Source organism: Passer domesticus, chromosome 7 (assembly GCF_036417665.1).
Source record: "Passer domesticus isolate bPasDom1 chromosome 7, bPasDom1.hap1, whole genome shotgun sequence".
Classification (NCBI taxonomy): domain Eukaryota; kingdom Metazoa; phylum Chordata; class Aves; order Passeriformes; family Passeridae; genus Passer; species Passer domesticus.
In genome coordinates this window covers 58,976,190-58,983,779 of record NC_087480.1, presented here as the reverse complement: position 1 = coordinate 58,983,779, position 7,590 = coordinate 58,976,190, and positions in this window count along the sequence as shown.

The window sequence follows — 7,590 nt, the reverse complement described above, 5'->3', positions numbered from 1 at the left end:
AGCTGATTTTATAACCCATTTTGCTTTCCTCCCAAGCCAAGCTGGAGTAAATAAGGAAGGTTTGGTGTTGCTGAAAGGTGTTTTGGTAAGATTATCTGTCCTGCAGCACCCTGTGCCAGCTGCTCAGGGACACCAGGGTACCACAAACAGTAAGGTTATGTTAGGAAGCCTCTATTTTTTCAATAATCAGTACCTTTGATATCTAATATTTAAAAAAAATATTTAGCAAATGTTCTCGGGGGGAACACCAAGATGAAGTTCTGGGCTTTGCTGCTGCTTTTTCTCTCTTTCTGGTTTTATACTTTGTAGTAATAGACTTGCTTTAGGTAAGAGAGTCACACTGGGGCTGAAATCAGAACATTTTTTGTGGTGGGAGGAGGGGTGGAGGGCAGGGGGAAGGAGATTGGCAAAGCTGGAAATGCAGTTCTGGTATTCAGTTCTAAATCATGTGTGATGGCCAGAATGGACAGATCATAAAGATCTTAATTTCCAGATGGGTTTGTAGGATGTCTTTGGTGATGGCAGCTGATTAGCAGGATCACACAGATTGACACCAATCTAACTGCTGTTTCATGAATAAATTTCCTGAGGTTTTTAACCCTATTTCTGCTGAAGGTCAGTCTTGGTTTTAATGTAACTCTGCAAGAAATCTCAGAACAGCTGTTACCTACTTCCCAAGCCTCACTTTCTTTTTCCCTTATCTCCTCTGTCTCTCCTTGCCAAAAATATTCACCAAGTGGCACCATTTTTCTTGGAAAATGCACAGGGCATTCTCAGTTTGGAAATAATCTCTTTTAATGTTATTTTAATGTCTTCCCTATATTTCCCCTCTTCAAGCAGGGAGCAAAAGTCCTTCACTGTTTTGTGACAAAGCAGAGAGCTTTCCCTGGGTGCTGAGTGGAGTCAGCACATAAATAAACTCAACAGGCTCATTAGTGGGGGCTGTCAACTGTCAGCAATGGCTGAGAGTTGCAGCTTTGTACATAACAACCTACTTTATTAAGCAAGCGTGAGTTAGGATGCAAGGGCTATTCCCTGGGCTGCTTAAAAAGTGCCGGGACATCTTTAGCTTCCAGCTGGAAGAACCACCAGAGAGTAGCAGGAGGAATCTCAGTTTTAACACCTCGTTTGAAGGTCAGAACCTCTCACAGTGCAGCAGAAGAACATTGCAGTGTCAGCATTGGTTATGAGCCCAGGGCCTAATGCAGGGCTCAAAACCATGACCTTCTACACCAGAGGCAAGAATGTTACCAACTGAGCCCATCTGACATTAATTAAACCCTCATTAAAAAGGAGGGCTCTTTTCCTGGGCTGAAATGTGATTTCCTCTGCAAGGTTTTGTCATGCATATTTTATTACGAGTTTTAGCATGTGGACTAAAGACCCTGTTCTGATCTTTTGGAATCACTGCACATGGCATATGTTTCATGCAGATGGGAAACAAAAAAGGGAGAGCAATATCCATATTCATTTGTTCTGGTGTGTAGGATAGGTGGCTGTGGAATGACATTCAGGAGCAGTGAAAGGGAGAACTTTAGGATCTATTACCACATGGGAAATATTCCACAGGGCATGAACACACAAACTCTGCAAGATTTAAGTTGCATGTGAGACCTCAGGACTATCCAGAGGTTGAAAATCACCTCGCAAGAGAGTCTGGGAAAAGTCCCAAGCCATTCTGTTTATTCTCATGAGCTCCTCAGGGAAGCAGAGTTACTCACAGGGCTGCTTCCCCTGCAGTGTAACATTTCCTCCTTTAAACCAGCCAAGGCTTACAGCAGGTAAAGGAAAGCAGCAAGAGAGAGTTCAATGTTAACAGGGCCTTTATTTGTAACATTATCTGAAAGATTTATTACAATTACTGGGGCTCTTTCCAATCTGGTGTTCGGATACTTTATAGGAGCTGGATGCCTGGGCTAGTCTTAGTTTTGCCATTAATTCTGTATTTAATCCAATTTCTCCATCAGTAAGAAAGGGGGAAGGTCTTAAAACAAATCCACAGCCACGTAGTGCTTTAGAGTTACTGCCCAATATTGCAGAATTGCAATGCAGCCCAGAGGAGCACCCTCCCCTCCTGCTTTGGCAGCAGGTACAGGATTTCAAACATTGACTCGGGGACTCCGACCCAGCTGAGCCACAGGAATTCCTTCCAGCAGAGGCCAGCACTTCTTCCAGCTCTGCTCAGGGTTTGCTGCTTAGCTGGGAGCAGGATGAGAAGAAAGCTCTTATGCCTGTGATATTTTGGTGTCTGAAGCACCTGTCTGAAGTACAGCAGCCCTGAATAAATATAAAATCAAATTTCACTGTCTTGGATAATAATCCCTTTGACAGCACTGACCTCATCAATCTGTCTTTTGTTCAATTTCTTTTTTTACACATTGCCCCTCCTAAGCACAGCTTTTCAGTTTCAGATACTTTTATATTTTCCTCCCTTTTAATGACACACTTTCAGTTCTTTCTTTCTAGTAGGTAATGTACAGCCAAACCTCTGCTCCTGTCTCTTTTTCTGAGAAGACAGGATTCATCACTCAGGATTTCTTGACCCTCTGAGGAAAGAAGCTGATCTTTCTTCCTTGCTCAGTGGGAATCCCTAATGCCAAGACACACTTCAGTGGAAAATCAATATAAATAAAAAGCAGTGAAATGTCTTTGTTGTGAAGCAAGCCCTTTGCATTGCTCGTGAGCCCGTGCACAGGGCACATCCCAATCTCCAGCCTAACTGAGCAAGTAGCAACACCATTGATCCAGAGTCCATCTTCCTTCCCATCCTCTCCTGCACATTGATTCAGCCAGTTCCCCCTCTCAGCTTGTCCCCTTTGGTCAATTGATTAATCATCAATACTACTCACCAAAGACAGCTACAATTAAACAGACATTAGATGACTTCCCTGTGCATTTAATAACGCTGAGCTCAATCAGAGACCCAACACTCTGTCTCCCTCAAAATATTTTAACCAATATCCAGAACATAAAATGCTGTAAATTCAGCAAACCCCTGAGAAGCTGAATGGCTGGACACTTTGTTAAGCACTGGCACCTCTGTGCTATTGACAGTTCATCCTTGAGCTGCTGTGACTGAGATGTGTCTGTACCTCAGAGCAGCCCACAGGAATTGTCTTAAAATGTAAAGGAGCTGGTTCATATAGAGACAGAAATGTGTTTTATTGATCAGAGCAAGGAGAATATCCATGGGAAAATTTAAAATCTGTGAGAGGGTTGGCTGTAAACTGGTGACATCAGTATCCTGAATAGGGTGGCATTAGCTGGCTAAGACTCCTCAGATCACTTTGTTTCATTTGGTGGGCATCCCCTGGTCCTGTCTTGTGGTACTTCTCAAATCTAAGTGAGATTTACTTGTCTTTCTTCCCCTAAACCCCATGAGTTTCCTCAGTGGGTTTTGAGCAGTTCAGCCCCAGGGTGATGTAGTGCTCTGTGAAGGGAGGTCCCATATTACATTTCCATAGAAATAAGTACAATATCTCAAGACTTGACTTTGCACTAATTCATATGTAGATTATAAAATGCCACATTTTACCCTCTGCCCACTGTCAAATTGAGGTATTTTACCTTTACCTGGGTGTAAATACCTGTGGCAGGTGAGGGCAGTGGAGGAGGAGATGTTCTGGTCTTGGAGTGTATCTGGTGTTCCACAGACTCACAGGTGGTTCAGGGTAAAACAGTAAAACCAGCACTCCTCTGTAGGTGCTAAAAATGAGCCTGTTTCACTGAAGAGAGAATAGGATTTATCTCTTAAACCATATCGTCAATTGATACTAAAATACTTGAATAAACTCAGAGAAATAGAAAGAAAACAAATTATAGATGGGAAGCAGTAGAGAGACTTGTCATTATCATAGTCTGGTGAAAATTTCCTTTCTTGCATGCATTCATCATCCAAGGACTCACTGTTTTTATAAATTTCCTGCCTGGCAAGTTTTCCATCCCCAGATTTCTAAGAGGGTTGAAGCCCTAGAACATATATTTAGTGCCTGCCGACAGGTCCCTAATTATGGTTTGATTAATCACAGCAGTGCCTGCACCTGTCTGTGCAAAACATCTTCATTTCAGCTTTGTGACCCCTGCAGGATCTGGGGATGAGTGTGGCTGGGGCTGGGGAACACCCAGCTTGCTTTGCTGCCTGTCAGCTCTGCTCCTGCCCTGGCCACGAGGAATTCTTTCTCTTTTTTGGGACTAGCAGCTTCTTCATTGCTGGTGCTTCTGGAGAGGCTGCAAACTTTGCTCAAGAGTCAAAAAGGGCTAAAACCTGGTTATATTAACAGCAGATTTTTACACAGCGTTCCTTCCACAGCCCCAGTGCCATCAATGGAAATGTTCACAGGATTTCCCCTGGATATAGGGAAATTTTTTTTTAAAAGCCATTAAAAACATCAGGAAACCTCCTAGGTCTGGAATTCCTGCAGCCTTAGAGGGATGTGCAGAATTGTGACTGTGATGGGTTTTCATTTCTGAGCAAATGCAAGAGTTGTTTTCCCTCTTGCTTTATTTTGGAAAATTCTTCAGGAGCCATTAGGGCCAAATCAGGCTCTTTTCTAGGATGCAGGTCAGGGTAGTTTGCACAGGACTCAGCTCAATGCCCTGAATAAGGAGAAGGAATTCATGAGGAGAACATGAAACCCCAAGCCATCTCCTGCTGGGAAATACAAAGAGCACAGGGAATCCAGTGAACTGACTCTGTTGGGAAGGGACTCAAAGAGAGGTTATAGTTTTCTGCACAGCATCCTTTTTTCATTTTTCAGAGAAAGATTGAAAAATGAGACACACTTGGAAGTGATCCAGACAGAGCTGAGAAAAAAAGTCTTTTTTATGCCACTGAGATGAAAAGGCCCAACTGAAACTGCTGTTAGTTAGTTAGGAAAACACATCAGCTTCCACCTAATGGTTGAGGATTTGCTGTTCAATTGCCTAACCAAAATCTGGAGGAAACAGATTTGGTGTAGATCAAACCAATGTAGATCTTAAGTTTTTCACCCTGAAATGAAAACCAGGAAGTCACTTAATCCAAACAAAACATTTTCTCTGACCTTGGAATGGAATGGTTTCTAATCAAGGTCCTGTAAAAGTGGCCAGGGAAATGGAGGGTTTGATTGACCAAACAGGAGGAGCTGTGCCATCTACCTTTTTTGTCCTACATTTTTGAGACCCATTCTCTTCCTGCTCCAAGGAATAAATGTCACACCTGCTCTTAGGAGGACTGCCTAGCATGGTCCTTGTTGATGCTGGCATTTCTAGGAGTGGTTCTGGAGCCCTTCTTTTGACTCAGGTGCACCCTAAATACTTCATTTCCCCTCTCCCATTAAAGAATGCCATGACCAAACAATTATTTTTAAACAAAAATTCAAATATACCTGGAATTACATTCACCAGCTCTGCAGCTGGAAGAGTCTCAGTACATCATCATTTTGCAGGAATGAAGAGCAATTCTTCCAACAAAACTCACCTCCCAGCAGTGTATTTTCTTCCAAACAATATGAGCTCTCATACTTCAGGAAAGTGTTTCTGGAGTTAGCAAATAGCTCCATCCAACCCACCACTTCAAAAATAAAACAAAATTTGTGTTTTTCCTATTTTGGACAGACAAAGGCACATTGTTTTTAGAATCTGTAAAGGACAGAGGATGTGCTCTGTCTCACATGAGGCAGGAGTGCCAGGACTGCCCCAGCTGTGTTGGTTGGACTGAAACAAAGGGTCAAATACTATGGAGAAGAGAGTTCATTAAATCTTTTAACTCGTATGTGAGAAGGAAGTGGCAGAAGAATAAAAGATAGTGCTGACAGTGCTGGCCTGGGAGAAAGGGAGGGAGCAGGGAGGGAGGAGAAATTAAGAAAATAATGGAGAAAAGCAGGAAGGGGGAGGGTGGAGGATATAAGAAATAAAGTGCTCGGTTTGTCCAAGTTGCCCTTGAGCTGGCAGGGTGGTTAGGCTGGGTGATGTGCAGAGAGATTTATGTGTGTGGGGTGAGCTTGGGAAGGCAGATCTGTGAGTCAGCACAGAGGGGATGTGGAATGAGAAACCATGAGGCAAAGGAGAGAGAAAGGAGCTCAGCCCAGGCCCTGGGAGATGCCCAAGGAGGAGGAAGGAGTGATATCACCAGAAGAGCAGAGAGCAGAGTGCTCACCAGAAAACAAACAGCAGGAAGAGTCTGGTGCACCAGCAAGGAAGTGAATGTGGGGGAAATGCAGTGTTGTAGCTATTACTGATTGGTTTTATAGGGTGTGGATTTGGGTAGGAGTTGGAATTCATGCATTGGTGCCTAGCCTGGAGCATCCCTGAGGAAACCTGTGCCTCCAGCCAAACAGAGCACACGGGAAGGAGTGAATAAAAGCCAGGAGAAGACAGATTAAGGCATCTCCACTCTTGGGGAGGCATCTCCACTCTTTCAGCTCTGCTGCCTGAGGGGCAGTGCCAGGGCCACCCCTTTTGATCCTCCTGCTCCTAAGGGAGCAGCACAGGCAACCGTCCTGGAAACTGGGAAAGGAATGGAGGAGGCAGGGCTACCTAACCACAGCTCACTCCCAGGCACCCTGATTTATTTGTCTTTTGCTGATTTTCAGACAAGCTCTGAGAAGGTTTGAGAGCTCAGGCTATGAGGAAGTCATCCTGCTTTTAAACTCAAGCTTCATTCCACAGCACAGTTATAAAATGGTCAGATCTGCACCCTGAGGATCATTTGCAAATGACAATTGTGATTTGTGAATACCAGATAATGTCACTCCCTGATTCACTCCCTGCACCTGTTACATACAAACGTGTAGAAATAGATTTTTTACTACACCCATCTTTTGAAGAGAAAGATTTGAAGTGCCCCACTTGGCTGACTGAGAGAAGATGGTTTTCAAGAGAACTCAGGGAGTTAAAAGGCAAACTTTCAGTCAGAAGCATCTTATCCTTCACAGGTTCCACCAGGGAAGGTATACTTTATTTATTTATTTAATTTATTTAATTTTTTTTTTTTTGGGAAAGTGAAAGCTGGAGAAGGCAGCCTTTTGGGAATCTCATTGACAAGTCCTGATTTTAAGAGGTGCTGAGTGATGCAGCTGCTCCCCATGGTGCATGGTCAGAACAGTGCATGGAAATGGTGGAAGTGGGGACTGGATGTCTGGGAAGAAAGACAAATCCCTGGGGCAGCTCTTCACACCTTTAGGTACCTAAATACCTTTAACCATCTGGCTTGCGTTAATATGTGTTGTAGAGATCAGCCTTTTACAAATACGGTCCAATGAAATATTAGGCAGATGTAGTAGGTCAGTAATTTGATTTTGGTTAGTGTCAGAAATCACAGAAAATCTGATTTCAGATCATGTCTTTTTAGCTATTTTCAGAGTAGCTTTTTTACTTGACTTTTATTTTGAAGCTCCTGATTTTAGGTTGTTATTTTAAACTTCTCTCAGCTGGTGACTCTGATTGCTTTTCAAACCTTCTATTTTCCAACCTTTGTACTCTTATGCATGAATCCAGGCCAAGTTGCCTCCTTCTGTTCGCTTCCCTGTGTCTTTGAGCATTAAAGTAAGCAAAATGCACTTTGGGGCTGCTGGGGCTGGGAACTCTGGAAGACACCAAGATGAGGTTCTT